This window comes from Gallus gallus, unplaced genomic scaffold (assembly GCF_016699485.2).
Source record: "Gallus gallus isolate bGalGal1 unplaced genomic scaffold, bGalGal1.mat.broiler.GRCg7b scaffold_87, whole genome shotgun sequence".
In the NCBI taxonomy this organism is placed as follows: Eukaryota; Metazoa; Chordata; class Aves; order Galliformes; family Phasianidae; genus Gallus; species Gallus gallus.
In genome coordinates this window covers 43,454-61,262 of record NW_024096039.1, presented here as the reverse complement: position 1 = coordinate 61,262, position 17,809 = coordinate 43,454, and the positions used below count along the sequence as shown (strand labels likewise).

Here is a 17,809-nt window from a genome sequence, read left to right as displayed (position 1 = left end):
TAACCCTAACCCTAACCCTAACCCTAACCCTAACCCTAACCCTAACCCTAACCCTAACCCTAACCCTAACCCTAACCCTAACCCTAACCCTAACCCTAACCCTAACCCTAACCCTAACCCTAACCCTAACCCTAACCCTAACCCTAACCCTAACCCTAACCCTAACCCTAACCCTAACCCTAACCCTAACCCTAACCCTAACCCTAACCCTAACCCTAACCCTAACCCTAACCCTAACCCTAACCCTAACCCTAACCCTAACCCTAACCCTAACCCTAACCCTAACCCTAACCCTAACCCTAACCCTAACCCTAACCCTAACCCTAACCCTAACCCTAACCCTAACCCTAACCCTAACCCTAACCCTAACCCTAACCCTAACCCTAACCCTAACCCTAACCCTAACCCTAACCCTAACCCTAACCCTAACCCTAACCCTAACCCTAACCCTAACCCTAACCCTAACCCTAACCCTAACCCTAACCCTAACCCTAACCCTAACCCTAACCCTAACCCTAACCCTAACCCTAACCCTAACCCTAACCCTAACCCTAACCCTAACCCTAACCCTAACCCTAACCCTAACCCTAACCCTAACCCTAACCCTAACCCTAACCCTAACCCTAACCCTAACCCTAACCCTAACCCTAACCCTAACCCTAACCCTAACCCTAACCCTAACCCTAACCCTAACCCTAACCCTAACCCTAACCCTAACCCTAACCCTAACCCTAACCCTAACCCTAACCCTAACCCTAACCCTAACCCTAACCCTAACCCTAACCCTAACCCTAACCCTAACCCTAACCCTAACCCTAACCCTAACCCTAACCCTAACCCTAACCCTAACCCTAACCCTAACCCTAACCCTAACCCTAACCCTAACCCTAACCCTAACCCTAACCCTAACCCTAACCCTAACCCTAACCCTAACCCTAACCCTAACCCTAACCCTAACCCTAACCCTAACCCTAACCCTAACCCTAACCCTACCCTAACCCTAACCCTAACCCTAACCCTAACCCTAACCCTAACCCTAACCCTAACCCTAACCCTAACCCTAACCCTAACCCTAACCCTAACCCTAACCCTAACCCTAACCCTAACCCTAACCCTAACCCTAACCCTAACCCTAACCCTAACCCTAACCCTAACCCTAACCCTAACCCTAACCCTAACCCTAACCCTAACCCTAACCCTAACCCTAACCCTAACCCTAACCCTAACCCTAACCCTAACCCTAACCCTAACCCTAACCCTAACCCTAACCCTAACCCTAACCCTAACCCTAACCCTAACCCTAACCCTAACCCTAACCCTAACCCTAACCCTAACCCTAACCCTAACCCTAACCCTAACCCTAACCCTAACCCTAACCCTAACCCTAACCCTAACCCTAACCCTAACCCTAACCCTAACCCTAACCCTAACCCTAACCCTAACCCTAACCCTAACCCTAACCCTAACCCTAACCCTAACCCTAACCCTAACCCTAACCCTAACCCTAACCCTAACCCTAACCCTAACCCTAACCCTAACCCTAACCCTAACCCTAACCCTAACCCTAACCCTAACCCTAACCCTAACCCTAACCCTAACCCTAACCCTAACCCTAACCCTAACCCTAACCCTAACCCTAACCCTAACCCTAACCCTAACCCTAACCCTAACCCTAACCCTAACCCTAACCCTAACCCTAACCCTAACCCTAACCCTAACCCTAACCCTAACCCTAACCCTAACCCTAACCCTAACCCTAACCCTAACCCTAACCCTAACCCTAACCCTAACCCTAACCCTAACCCTAACCCTAACCCTAACCCTAACCCTAACCCTAACCCTAACCCTAACCCTAACCCTAACCCTAACCCTAACCCTAACCCTAACCCTAACCCTAACCCTAACCCTAACCCTAACCCTAACCCTAACCCTAACCCTAACCCTAACCCTAACCCTAACCCTAACCCTAACCCTAACCCTAACCCTAACCCTAACCCTAACCCTAACCCTAACCCTAACCCTAACCCTAACCCTAACCCTAACCCTAACCCTAACCCTAACCCTAACCCTAACCCTAACCCTAACCCTAACCCTAACCCTAACCCTAACCCTAACCCTAACCCTAACCCTAACCCTAACCCTAACCCTAACCCTAACCCTAACCCTAACCCTAACCCTAACCCTAACCCTAACCCTAACCCTAACCCTAACCCTAACCCTAACCCTAACCCTAACCCTAACCCTAACCCTAACCCTAACCCTAACCCTAACCCTAACCCTAACCCTAACCCTAACCCTAACCCTAACCCTAACCCTAACCCTAACCCTAACCCTAACCCTAACCCTAACCCTAACCCTAACCCTAACCCTAACCCTAACCCTAACCCTAACCCTAACCCTAACCCTAACCCTAACCCTAACCCTAACCCTAACCCTAACCCTAACCCTAACCCTAACCCTAACCCTAACCCTAACCCTAACCCTAACCCTAACCCTAACCCTAACCCTAACCCTAACCCTAACCCTAACCCTAACCCTAACCCTAACCCTAACCCTAACCCTAACCCTAACCCTAACCCTAACCCTAACCCTAACCCTAACCCTAACCCTAACCCTAACCCTAACCCTAACCCTAACCCTAACCCTAACCCTAACCCTAACCCTAACCCTAACCCTAACCCTAACCCTAACCCTAACCCTAACCCTAACCCTAACCCTAACCCTAACCCTAACCCTAACCCTAACCCTAACCCTAACCCTAACCCTAACCCTAACCCTAACCCTAACCCTAACCCTAACCCTAACCCTAACCCTAACCCTAACCCTAACCCTAACCCTAACCCTAACCCTAACCCTAACCCTAACCCTAACCCTAACCCTAACCCTAACCCTAACCCTAACCCTAACCCTAACCCTAACCCTAACCCTAACCCTAACCCTAACCCTAACCCTAACCCTAACCCTAACCCTAACCCTAACCCTAACCCTAACCCTAACCCTAACCCTAACCCTAACCCTAACCCTAACCCTAACCCTAACCCTAACCCTAACCCTAACCCTAACCCTAACCCTAACCCTAACCCTAACCCTAACCCTAACCCTAACCCTAACCCTAACCCTAACCCTAACCCTAACCCTAACCCTAACCCTAACCCTAACCCTAACCCTAACCCTAACCCTAACCCTAACCCTAACCCTAACCCTAACCCTAACCCTAACCCTAACCCTAACCCTAACCCTAACCCTAACCCTAACCCTAACCCTAACCCTAACCCTAACCCTAACCCTAACCCTAACCCTAACCCTAACCCTAACCCTAACCCTAACCCTAACCCTAACCCTAACCCTAACCCTAACCCTAACCCTAACCCTAACCCTAACCCTAACCCTAACCCTAACCCTAACCCTAACCCTAACCCTAACCCTAACCCTAACCCTAACCCTAACCCTAACCCTAACCCTAACCCTAACCCTAACCCTAACCCTAACCCTAACCCTAACCCTAACCCTAACCCTAACCCTAACCCTAACCCTAACCCTAACCCTAACCCTAACCCTAACCCTAACCCTAACCCTAACCCTAACCCTAACCCTAACCCTAACCCTAACCCTAACCCTAACCCTAACCCTAACCCTAACCCTAACCCTAACCCTAACCCTAACCCTAACCCTAACCCTAACCCTAACCCTAACCCTAACCCTAACCCTAACCCTAACCCTAACCCTAACCCTAACCCTAACCCTAACCCTAACCCTAACCCTAACCCTAACCCTAACCCTAACCCTAACCCTAACCCTAACCCTAACCCTAACCCTAACCCTAACCCTAACCCTAACCCTAACCCTAACCCTAACCCTAACCCTAACCCTAACCCTAACCCTAACCCTAACCCTAACCCTAACCCTAACCCTAACCCTAACCCTAACCCTAACCCTAACCCTAACCCTAACCCTAACCCTAACCCTAACCCTAACCCTAACCCTAACCCTAACCCTAACCCTAACCCTAACCCTAACCCTAACCCTAACCCTAACCCTAACCCTAACCCTAACCCTAACCCTAACCCTAACCCTAACCCTAACCCTAACCCTAACCCTAACCCTAACCCTAACCCTAACCCTAACCCTAACCCTAACCCTAACCCTAACCCTAACCCTAACCCTAACCCTAACCCTAACCCTAACCCTAACCCTAACCCTAACCCTAACCCTAACCCTAACCCTAACCCTAACCCTAACCCTAACCCTAACCCTAACCCTAACCCTAACCCTAACCCTAACCCTAACCCTAACCCTAACCCTAACCCTAACCCTAACCCTAACCCTAACCCTAACCCTAACCCTAACCCTAACCCTAACCCTAACCCTAACCCTAACCCTAACCCTAACCCTAACCCTAACCCTAACCCTAACCCTAACCCTAACCCTAACCCTAACCCTAACCCTAACCCTAACCCTAACCCTAACCCTAACCCTAACCCTAACCCTAACCCTAACCCTAACCCTAACCCTAACCCTAACCCTAACCCTAACCCTAACCCTAACCCTAACCCTAACCCTAACCCTAACCCTAACCCTAACCCTAACCCTAACCCTAACCCTAACCCTAACCCTAACCCTAACCCTAACCCTAACCCTAACCCTAACCCTAACCCTAACCCTAACCCTAACCCTAACCCTAACCCTAACCCTAACCCTAACCCTAACCCTAACCCTAACCCTAACCCTAACCCTAACCCTAACCCTAACCCTAACCCTAACCCTAACCCTAACCCTAACCCTAACCCTAACCCTAACCCTAACCCTAACCCTAACCCTAACCCTAACCCTAACCCTAACCCTAACCCTAACCCTAACCCTAACCCTAACCCTAACCCTAACCCTAACCCTAACCCTAACCCTAACCCTAACCCTAACCCTAACCCTAACCCTAACCCTAACCCTAACCCTAACCCTAACCCTAACCCTAACCCTAACCCTAACCCTAACCCTAACCCTAACCCTAACCCTAACCCTAACCCTAACCCTAACCCTAACCCTAACCCTAACCCTAACCCTAACCCTAACCCTAACCCTAACCCTAACCCTAACCCTAACCCTAACCCTAACCCTAACCCTAACCCTAACCCTAACCCTAACCCTAACCCTAACCCTAACCCTAACCCTAACCCTAACCCTAACCCTAACCCTAACCCTAACCCTAACCCTAACCCTAACCCTAACCCTAACCCTAACCCTAACCCTAACCCTAACCCTAACCCTAACCCTAACCCTAACCCTAACCCTAACCCTAACCCTAACCCTAACCCTAACCCTAACCCTAACCCTAACCCTAACCCTAACCCTAACCCTAACCCTAACCCTAACCCTAACCCTAACCCTAACCCTAACCCTAACCCTAACCCTAACCCTAACCCTAACCCTAACCCTAACCCTAACCCTAACCCTAACCCTAACCCTAACCCTAACCCTAACCCTAACCCTAACCCTAACCCTAACCCTAACCCTAACCCTAACCCTAACCCTAACCCTAACCCTAACCCTAACCCTAACCCTAACCCTAACCCTAACCCTAACCCTAACCCTAACCCTAACCCTAACCCTAACCCTAACCCTAACCCTAACCCTAACCCTAACCCTAACCCTAACCCTAACCCTAACCCTAACCCTAACCCTAACCCTAACCCTAACCCTAACCCTAACCCTAACCCTAACCCTAACCCTAACCCTAACCCTAACCCTAACCCTAACCCTAACCCTAACCCTAACCCTAACCCTAACCCTAACCCTAACCCTAACCCTAACCCTAACCCTAACCCTACAAGCCTAACGCCTAACGCCTACAAGCCTAACGCCTAACGCCTACAAGCCTAACGCCTACAAGCCTAACGCCTAACCCCTACAAGCCTAACGCCTACAAGCCTAACGCCTAACGCCTACAAGCCTAACGCCTAACGCCTACAAGCCTAACGCCTAACGCCTACAAGCCTAACGCCTACAAGCCTAATGCCTACAAGCCTAACACCTAACGCCTACAAGCCTAACGCCTAACGCCTACAAGCCTAACGCCTAACGCCTACAAGCCTAACGCCTACAAGCCTAACGCCTAACGCCTACAAGCCTAACGCCTAACGCCTACAAGCCTAACGCCTACAAGCCTAACGCCTACAAGCCTAACGCCTAACGCCTACAAGCCTAACGCCTACAAGCCTAACGCCTAACGCCTACAAGCCTAACGCCTAACGCCTACAAGCCTAACGCCTACAAGCCTAACGCCTACAAGCCTAACGCCTAACGCCTACAAGCCTAACGCCTAACGCCTACAAGCCTAACGCCTAACGCCTACAAGCCTAACGCCTAACGCCTACAAGCCTAACGCCTACAAGCCTAACGCCTAACGCCTACAAGCCTAACGCCTACAAGCCTAATGCCTACAAGCCTAACACCTAACGCCTACAAGCCTAACACCTAACGCCTACAAGCCTAACGCCTAACGCCTACAAGCCTAACGCCTAACGCCTACAAGCCTAACGCCTACAAGCCTAACGCCTAACGCCTACAAGCCTAACGCCTACAAGCCTAACGCCTAACGCCTACAAGCCTAACGCCTAACGCCTACAAGCCTAACGCCTAACGCCTACAAGCCTAACGCCTACAAGCCTAACGCCTAACGCCTACAAGCCTAACGCCTAACGCCTACAAGCCTAACGCCTAACGCCTACAAGCCTAACGCCTAACGCCTACAAGCCTAACGCCTACAAGCCTAACGCCTAACGCCTACAAGCCTAACGCCTAACGCCTACAAGCCTAACGCCTAACGCCTACAAGCCTAACGCCTAACGCCTACAAGCCTAACGCCTACAAGCCTAACGCCTAACGCCTACAAGCCTAACGCCTAACGCCTACAAGCCTAACGCCTACAAGCCTAACGCCTACAAGCCTAACGCCTAACGCCTACAAGCCTAACGCCTAACGCCTACAAGCCTAACGCCTAACGCCTACAAGCCTAACGCCTAACGCCTACAAGCCTAACGCCTACAAGCCTAACGCCTAACGCCTACAAGCCTAACGCCTACAAGCCTAATGCCTACAAGCCTAACACCTAACGCCTACAAGCCTAACACCTAACGCCTACAAGCCTAACGCCTAACGCCTACAAGCCTAACGCCTAACGCCTACAAGCCTAACGCCTACAAGCCTAACGCCTAACGCCTACAAGCCTAACGCCTAACGCCTACAAGCCTAACGCCTAACGCCTACAAGCCTAACGCCTACAAGCCTAACGCCTAACGCCTACAAGCCTAACGCCTAACGCCTACAAGCCTAACGCCTAACGCCTACAAGCCTAACGCCTAACGCCTACAAGCCTAACGCCTACAAGCCTAACGCCTAACGCCTACAAGCCTAACGCCTAACGCCTACAAGCCTAACGCCTAACGCCTACAAGCCTAACGCCTAACGCCTACAAGCCTAACGCCTACAAGCCTAACGCCTAACGCCTACAAGCCTAACGCCTAACGCCTACAAGCCTAACGCCTACAAGCCTAACGCCTACAAGCCTAACGCCTAACGCCTACAAGCCTAACGCCTAACGCCTACAAGCCTAACGCCTAACGCCTACAAGCCTAACGCCTACAAGCCTAACGCCTAACGCCTACAAGCCTAACGCCTACAAGCCTAACGCCTACAAGCCTAACGCCTAACGCCTACAACCCTTCTATTCTTGTATTCCAGGCACCTACCTGTTGTGCTTACCTTGTGATGTAATCCATATTGTAGTAGAAAACATGCAAATGTACAATTACTATGAGATGCATACTGGTTTCTATCAACACCAAGTATTGCTAATACGCTTATTTTCTTTAACACAATCAGAGGCAAAGTAGAATACATTTCCACACAGCGGAGGGTCATAGTTTACAACAACTAGCAGGATATGCCCAGAATGCAGAAATATTTAGTGCCAGGTCATGTACAGTCGCTTTGTTGATGAAGTTCAATGTGAATATAATCTCAAAACAGGAATGTGAGGCACACTGTATGTGTTGTAACTGTTGACTCCAAAATACATCAACAAGAAGGCGCAACAGATACAGGTTCAAAATACATTCTGAGATAATGTAACAATGCACAGTGTACAAAAAGCTAACAGAGGTCCAAACATGCTTTTCAAGTACACAACATGCAAATATTCATTCCACATCAACAAATGCTGTACAGATGCAGGACACAGATTGAAAATACAATCCAAAGCACAGCTCACAATTGTAGGAAACCCATTAAATTCAGGTCAACAAATACCTTTCTAACACATGTTTCTGTGTAAAAATGCAACTCTAAAATATCACATTCAAGCCTATTTAACAGTTTGTCTTGTTTCTATGGTATTTTTGCCTGGTAGTAAAAAATACATAGTCAGTATATAACCAAAAAAATCCTTTACATGCTCCAATACATATTATGTACATACAGCAAAATTACAAAATCTCATAACCACAGTAAACATAGGAAAACATGCTATACAACAAAGAATCCACAAAAATTTAAAAAAAAAAAAAAAAGCCCAATACTGCTCATATAGAACACACAACTAAAATCCAGGAAAGCACAGATCTCAGCCAGCACAGGAAGGAACTCCACTCCAAACCCGAAACACAAAGAGAAAAAAATAAATGCCAAAGTAACAATATATCACAAGCTCTTATCTACAAGCAAACTTCAACTTCGGAAAGCCAAAATCCAATACCCGCGCTGAAATCAGCGCAACAGACAGACCGGCCAAAAATCGGCACGAGTCTCAGAGTGGCCGGCAAGGAGCGCAAAAGGCCTCCATCCGACGGCCGTGCGTCGGTTACGGGGTTGGGTTAGCCCTGCGCTAGAGACAAAGCAAAGCTAACCCAACCCCGTAAGCGAGGCCAAGCTAAACTCAACTTCGGAAAGCCAAAATCCAATACCCGCGCTGAAATCAGCGCAACAGACAGACCGGCCAAAAATCGGCACGAGTCTCAGAGTGGCCGGCAAGGAGCGCAAAAGGCCTCCATCCAACAGCCGTGCATCGGTTACGGGGTTGGGTTAGCCCTGCGCTAGAGACAAAGCAAAGCTAACCCAACCCCGTAAGCGAGGCCAAGCTAAACTCAACTTCGGAAAGCCAAAATCCAATACCCGCGCTGAAATCAGCGCAACAGACAGACCGGCCAAAAATCGGCACGAGTCTCAGAGTGGCCGGCAAGGAGCGCAAAAGGCCTCCATCCGACGGCCGTGCGTCGGTTACGGGGTTGGGTTAGCCCTGCGCTAGAGACAAACAAAGCAAAGCTAACCCAACCCCTTAAGCGAGGCCAAGCTAAACTCAACTTCGGAAAGCCAAAATCCAATACCCGCGCTGAAATCAGCGCAACAGACAGACCGGCCAAAAATCGGCACGAGTCTCAGAGTGGCCGGCAAGGAGCGCAAAAGGCCTCCATCCGACGGCCGTGCGTCGGTTACAGGGTTGGGTTAGCCCTGCGCTAGAGACAAACAAAGCAAAGCTAACCCAACCCCTTAAGCGAGGCCAAGCTAAACTCAACTTCAGAAAGCCAAAATCCAATACCCGCGCTGAAATCAGCGCAACAGACAGACCGGCCAAAAATCGGCACGAGTCTCAGAGTGGCCGGCAAGGAGCGCAAAAGGCCTCCATCCGACGGCCGTGCGTCGGTTACGGGGTTGGGTTAGCCCTGCGCTAGAGACAAAGCAAAGCTAACCCAACCCCTTAAGCGAGGCCAAGCTAAACTCAGCTTCGGAAAGCCAAAATCCAATACCCGCGCTGAAATCAGCGCAACAGACAGACCGGCCAAAAATCGGCACGAGTCTCAGAGTGGCCGGCAAGGAGCGCAAAAGGCCTCCATCCGACGGCCGTGCGTCGGTTACGGGGTTGGGTTAGCCCTGCGCTAGAGACAAAGCAAAGCAAAGCTAACCCAACCCCTTAAGCGAGGCCAAGCTAAACTCAACTTCGGAAAGCCAAAATCCAATACCCGCGCTGAAATCAGCGCAACAGACAGACCGGCCAAAAATCGGCACGAGTCTCAGAGTGGCCGGCAAGGAGCGCAAAAGGCCTCCATCCGACGGCCGTGCGTCGGTTACGGGGTTGGGTTAGCCCTGCGCTAGAGACAAACAAAGCAAAGCTAACCCAACCCCTTAAGCGAGGCCAAGCTAAACTCAAGTTTGGAAAGCCAAAATCCAATACCCGCGCTGAAATCAGCGCAACAGACAGACCGGCCAAAAATCGGCACGAGTCTCAGAGTGGCCGGCAAGGAGCGCAAAAGGCCTCCATCCGACGGCCGTGCGTCGGTTACGGGGTTGGGTTAGCCCTGCGCTAGAGACAAAGCAAAGCTAACCCAACCCCGTAAGCGAGGCCAAGCTAAACTCAAGTTTGGAAAGCCAAAATCCAATACCCGCGCTGAAATCAGCGCAACAGACAGACCGGCCAAAAATCGGCACGAGTCTCAGAGTGGCCGGCAAGGAGCGCAAAAGGCCTCCATCCGACGGCCGTGCGTCGGTTACGGGGTTGGGTTAGCCCTGCGCTAGAGACAAAGCAAAGCTAACCCAACCCCGTAAGCGAGGCCAAGCTAAACTCAACTTCGGAAAGCCAAAATCCAATACCCGCGCTGAAATCAGCGCAACAGACAGACCGGCCAAAAATCGGCACGAGTCTCAGAGTGGCCGGCAAGGAGCACAAAAGGCCTCCATCCGACAGCCGTGCATCGGTTACGGGGTTGGGTTAGCCCTGCGCTAGAGACAAAGCAAAGCTAACCCAACCCCGTAAGCGAGGCCAAGCTAAACTCAACTTCGGAAAGCCAAAATCCAATACCCGCGCTGAAATCAGCGCAACAGACAGACCGGCCAAAAATCGGCACGAGTCTCAGAGTGGCCGGCAAGGAGCGCAAAAGGCCTCCATCCGACGGCCGTGCATCGGTTACGGGGTTGGGTTAGCCCTGCGCTAGAGACAAACAAAGCAAAGCTAACCCAACCCCTTAAGCAAGGCCAAGCTAAACTCAACTTCGGAAAGCCAAAATCCAATACCCGCGCTGAAATCAGCGCAACAGACAGACCGGCCAAAAATCGGCACGAGTCTCAGAGTGGCCGGCAAGGAGCGCAAAAGGCCTCCATCCGACGGCCGTGCATCGGTTACAGGGTTGGGTTAGCCCTGCGCTAGAGACAAACAAAGCAAAGCTAACCCAACCCCTTAAGCGAGGCCAAGCTAAACTCAACTTCGGAAAGCCAAAATCCAATACCTGCGCTGAAATCAGCGCAACAGACAGACCGGCCAAAAATCGGCACGAGTCTCAGAGTGGCCGGCAAGGAGCGCAAAAGGCCTCCATCCGACGGCCGTGCGTCGGTTACGGGGTTGGGTTAGCCCTGCGCTAGAGACAAAGCAAAGCTAACCCAACCCCGTAAGCGAGGCCAAGCTAAACTCAACTTCGGAAAGCCAAAATCCAATACCCGCGCTGAAATCAGCGCAACAGACAGACCGGCCAAAAATCGGCACGCGTCTCAGAGTGGCCGGCAAGGAGCGCAAAAGGCCTCCATCCGACGGCCGTGCGTCGGTTACGGGGTTGGGTTAGCCCTGCGCTAGAGACAAACAAAGCAAAGGTAACCCAACCCCTTAAGCGAGGCCAAGCTAAACTCAACTTCGGAAAGCCAAAATCCAATACCCGCGCTGAAATCAGCGCAACAGACAGACCGGCCAAAAATTGGCACTGTTCTAGGATTATTACCCCAAAAAATCAAAACATGTTAGCATCAACCCCAGAGATGAAATTACAAAATACAGTCAACGTGACTCTACATGGCACATGAAGCCACACTTAATGTATGTGAATAGTAAAAGCTGCTGGGGGTACGAGTTAATGCTCAGCTGTACAAGAGCTGAAAATGGGCCCAGGTGGCAAACAGGGCCAAACGCATCCTGGCCAGCATGGCAAACACTGTGGCCACCAGGAGCGGGGAGGTAATAACTTGCTGTACTCACAACTGGTGAGACTGCACCTGTACTGCTCTGTTCAGTTTCAGGCCCCTTGCTGCAACAAAGACGTATGTGACCCTGAACATCTCCCAGTGATGGCAACAAAACTTGTGATGGGTCAGAACTACAAGTCTTATAAGGAGCATCTGAAAGACATACAATTATTCAGTCCAGAAAACAGGAGTCCCACAGAGAACTTCATCGTACTCCACAACAGACTGCGCAGATGTTGTGAGCGGAAGCTTGGAGGAAGTTTGGCCTCTTCACACAAGCAACAAACAAGACCCAAGGAAATGCCACAAATCCTACCAGAGTGCATTTAAAATATGCAGAAGGAAAAACTCCGTCTGTCAAAGCTGGGTCAAGAGCTGCAATGCCCTGCCAACTGGAGTCACTGTCCCTGGCACTGTTTGAGAGGCATCAGTATGAGGAGCTAGGAGAAATGGGTTAGCAGCCTGTGATAGCAACAGAAATGGAAGGACGGGGTCAAATAGAGGATCTTGCAGATCCCTTCCAGCCCTGGGATTCTATGTTTCTATGACACAACACCACAAGCAACACAAAGGGTTTAGCACATTTATTGTCCACGCTCTCCAGAAGAAGATGGCAGCTTCACTATAAAAAAGGAAGAGACACAACCAAGTGTTAAGAGTACAGATGAAACAACTCAAACACAGCTACTGACCAAAACCAACACCTATAACACAGATCCAAAGCACGATCAGTACTGAAGACCTATGAGAACGCAAGAGAAAACACACAAGCTAAGACAAGATGCTATGGCATAATCAAAACAAGCAACAATTCACGCAACAGCAATAAGATCATGCACAATAACAAAGACAAGTAGCATCACCACACACACACGCAAAGACTGCAAAATACAAAACCAGACACCCGATGCTCCAAAAAAGCCCACCGCTACACTACACAAAACAATTGAAGATAAGCAACTCAAAGAATAGAAAAATATAATTACACAAATCACAGCAAGAAGAACATGACCAAAAAAAAAGACAATAACATGAGGAAGAAGGAAGACTGAGAGCAAAGGCAGTGAAGTCACAGATCCAGAAACTGATTCAACAAATGGGACTGACACTCACACATAAATAAGCACATTACATGTGTTAGTAAGAAAACTTACTGAGTCCATCAAGAAACCTAGAACACCATCCGCTACAAATCCACACATACTAACAGCAAAAGTTGAAGGTAACCCCAAAGAAGACAAGACAGACAGCCAAGCCCAACAAACAGATGCAACAACTCAAGTGATGATTATTTCAAGTAAGTTTTTTACTACTCATTCTACAACACCTTCTAAGCATACAGCTGTTCATAAGAACCAAATCTACTGAACCTTTAAGATTATACTGCCAACTTAGTTCAATAATCAGAACAGCACCTAGCATTACAAATAGCATAACCCTTCAAGATCAACACCAATTAACTGTAAAGAAAAGCAATTAGAATGACATTCACAACAATTACATTGAAGTCAAAGACACATCCCCAACACATCTGATCCCAGCAATGAAGGCAACAACCACAGAAGACAAAAGCCCTGCATGAAAACAAAGACAAAAACAGGCACAGCTAATTGCGTAACAAGACACACACAAGATAAACGCAATAGAAAGACAAGCGAGCAAAAAGTCAAAGACGAGGGCAAAAGAAACCGCTAGCAGAAAGAAAAGAACAAGGCCCAGAAACAGCAAAGACCGACACAATTCATGCAAATAAATAAACCAAGGGAAAGCAAAACCGAAACAGAATAGAAAACAAAGACAAAAAAACCACCATGGGAGATCAAAAACCAAGCTAAGAACACAGCACAACATACACAAACAAAAAGCAATTACCAAACACAGAAAAACCAGTAAAAAAGAAAAACCACAGAAAGGTAACACTAAAACTGGCAAAAAAAACCTAACAAGAACAGTAAAGAAACCCAAGAGCCAAAATTAATGAAAATACCTAGACCAAACCAATTAAATAATGAAAACAACCCCCCCCCCCCCCAAAAAAAAAGCTATAACAAACGCAAACAACAGCCACTATAAGTAAACCCATAGCTAGAAACAAAAAGAAGCCTATGAAAGCCTACAAGAAAAAATGGACAAAAGACACAGTAAAATACAAACAAACAAAAACAAGCAATCACACACACACCACCACCACCACATGCAAGACACAACAATAACAGCCATACAAAGCAAATGCAAACGGAAAAAGAACAAAACCCACCAACCACAAACAAAAATCCCAACAAAGTAAAGTTACCACACGGGCACAAACACAACACAAAGACAAAACACCAATAAAACTTGAAACAAAACCAACGAGAAGCCCCACAAAAACAGAACACAAAAGCCAATGTGACAATGAAGCTAACATGCAGGAAAAGCAAAGGCAAAAGCATGAGGAACCAAAAAAAAAAAAATAAGAAACACGCAAAGAAAGCAAAAATACATCCAAAAAGCAAGGAAAGCACCCACAGAAAGTTAATGCAAAAGCAAAAACGGGGCCCGCAAAACATGAAGGCAATGACTAAAACAAGCAAAAAACCAAGGAGAAACTAAACCAAAGGCAAAGCCAAAAGCAAAACACAACACCTAACAGAACAAAACAAATACAACACAAACAGCATGACAAAACAAATGGAAACCACTCACACAACACTCAGAGAAAACAAATGACAAACAGCACAGAAAATCAAAAGAAGAAAACCCATGGGAAACCTAACCACAAACCTAACCACACCAACAGAGAACAAAAATCTACAAGTAATGGAAAAAACACCAGACAGGAACTAAAAGGGAAAACAAACTAAGAAAACACCCACAGAAAATCAAAAACCAGCAAAGCACCTGCAGAAGGCAAAAACCAAAGCACCCCCAAAAAGCTAAAAAACCAACACAGCACTACAGAAACCTTAAAGAAAAGCAGAGGCGACGCAGAGTAGAACACCAAAGCAAACCCAAACCAAATGCAAAAATGGTCACAATGCACAGCACAACACGAAACCAAACTGAATGCAAAACCCAGGGAAAAGCAAGACCAAAGAAAGAAAACCAAAACCAAACGCGAAGGCAAACCAAACATGCAGCAGAAGCAAAGAACAACTGAAACATAAGAAAAACACTCACACAGTGCTAAAACAAACTCAAAACACCACCGAAGAATAACGAAATCCAACACCGAGGCAAAGAGAACACCCAGGAAAAACTGAACCAAAAGGTAAAGGACAACACACAAGGAAATCCAGAGCTAACACAAAGGAGAAAACAGAAAACGCCCACAGAATACAAAAGAAAAGGTAAATGATACAACAACTGAAACACAAAGGCAAAAAAAAACCAAAACCAAACAAAAGACCCAAACAAAACTAAAACAAACGCTAATAAAAAGGCAAGCAAAACTGCCACAGAAAGCCAACACAAAGGTAAAGGGAACAGGAACAAAAAATCAGGAAGAAAACAAACAGAAAAAGACCCAAACCTGTAAACAACCCCAAAACACAACAAATATTCCAGGAAATGCTTAACAAGGCCACACTACCCAACAGGAAAAAACTCAACTACAGACAATGCACTTACCTCTTTGGATGACCCAACTCAACTTTGGATGACTTCAACTCAAAGTAAGCATTCAAGCCTCTCAAGGACACTAACCTTTCTGTTTCTTCCCACATACTTGAAGAGCTGCAAACTTCACAGTGGGCTTCTTAACCCGCACAGAAACGCCACACTTCTGAACAACCACCTGTCCAACACAAAAAATGTTAACAACTGAACCCAGCACATATAAGCTTGCCCCTCTTCCACAAATACGCCCTGTACAGCTCCAATCTGAAAACAAGATCCCTACTTCCAAGCCCAAAAAGCTGCTGACTACTCAACTCACTGCAGGGATGCAACATCAACAATCAAGGCACATTGCTAATCTATATCAACTCAACAACCTTATGTCTACTTAAAAACAATCACCACCCTATTGTAAAGTAAACCAGGAGCACATCACAAGCCTCTGGCAACACATACCTCACAAACTCGAGTCTGCAACCCACCTGTTGAAACTACAAACCAACAGACAACACTCCCGCTTCACCTGACAAACTGAAGAACGCCGTACTGCCAGAGAGAACAAGATATCCTGGAAAGAAAGAAAACAGGAAAAACAGTCAGAGTAAAATAGCAGCAATAAATAAATAAACCAAACAATACAAAGGGAGAAGTGCAAGCACCAAAAACCACACCAGCGTGCAAAAAACCCAGTGCATCAAGACCCCACAACAAAACATAATACACAAATTAGGAGAAACATCACAACAGCTACTAAAGACTCATATTCTGAGGCTATTAAGAAACTCACCTGAGCGCTGTAGCAGCCGCTCCTGGGGAGCCGCTCCGGCACAGTCCTGCAGGGCAACCCCGGCAGGGACCGCTCCGGCAGGGACCGCTCCGGCAGGGACCGCTCCGGCAGGGACCGCTCCGGCAGGGACCGCTCCGGCAGGGACCGCTCCGGCAGGGACCCCCGGGGCAGCTCCAGCAACGAACCGAGAAAAGGGAAATCCAAAACAACCCTACCTGACACTGGAGGAGGACCCCACACCACCGACCCGGAACGGGAGCCACCGACGGACTGAACTCCCTCCGCTGAAACGCGGCTTTTGAATGCGGGCGGAGGGGCGGAGCCAATGACGTCACAAACGGAAGGCGGGGCAGACGACCCGAAAGGGCGGCCGGGGGTGGGGCCGGCGTGCAGAGACATGCCCGTACGGGACACGGCGATACAGTTTAAAGGGGCCAAACGATGAGACAACAGTGGGCGGGGGACCAACGGCGGGGGGGAAGCACTGATGGAGACGAGGGGGAGTGTCAACTGCGGCGGGGCCAGAGGAGAGGGGAGCTGCGGCAACGCCTACGGGTGCGATGGCAAGAACGCTGACAGCGACGCCGCAAAGATGGCAGGGGTGCGGGGATGGCGGGTGGGAGTGGCTGGACGGCTGGAGGGCAGCAAAAGACCGAGGACCCCACCATGATGACGATCGGCAGCCGATGCCAACAGGGGCAGGGTACCGTTCCAGGACTTTCAAAAGACACGATGGAAAAACTGTTGGTCAACCCCACCACAACTTGCCACTGTGAACAACACCAATGCCAAAGCTCTGTGGTGTATTCCAAGCACAAAGCAAAACTCCTACACATGTCCACTGCCTTCAAAGATCTAAAATATTGGCATTATACTCTAGGATATCCCAAACACTGCCATAAACACTCAGTACTCTCTACAGACATAACAACAACACCAGGTTCAGCAAGCATTGGCTGCCAGACCGCAAAACACTCACAGACCTGCTCATTATTCTCCATGGCACATAAAACCCGTGCACTATGCTGAACATTGCTACCACAACCCTCACTTAACTCTAAAATACCCAAACCTTGTGCCACACCCACTGGCCATGTTGGGCAGCCTCGCTAGCAGACACGGTACCCTAGAAATGTCCCAGGTCAAGCACTGAAAACCTTAAGAAAATAGTCACAGCCTCAAACAAACCCACAAGATCTACTAGCTGGGGACCCCACTCACAGGATAGCTGTTGAAACTCGATGACGTGTCAAATCCCTTTCAAGCCTGAACAATCCAGGATTCTAAGATGCAATAATTCTGTCTGTAGTCTACCTAGACTTCACCAAAGCCTTTGACAAGGTCTCCCACGATATGCTCCTGCAGAAACAGGCTGTCCGTGGCCTGCACGGGCGTACTCTTCATGGAGTAAGGAACATGCTACACAACTGTGCC

General features: G+C 48.7%; 1 long non-coding RNA gene across 13 annotated transcripts; it reads right to left on the bottom strand.

The window, feature by feature from the left end:
- Positions 1 to 12,560: 12,560 nt before the first annotated feature.
- Positions 12,561 to 16,835, bottom strand: LOC121108930. Of its 13 annotated transcripts, none has more exons than XR_005843566.1 (4): positions 16,591 to 16,835; positions 16,112 to 16,134; positions 15,676 to 15,766; positions 12,561 to 12,613 (listed from the first exon to the last, which is right to left on the bottom strand). It is a non-coding gene; the product is annotated as an uncharacterized LOC121108930 (long non-coding RNA). The 13 variants fall into 13 exon arrangements; XR_005843571.2 differs by having other exon boundaries at positions 16,045 to 16,156; positions 16,376 to 16,647; XR_005843568.2 differs by having other exon boundaries at positions 16,071 to 16,156; positions 16,376 to 16,647.
- Between the last annotated feature and the right edge of the window lie 974 nt (positions 16,836 to 17,809).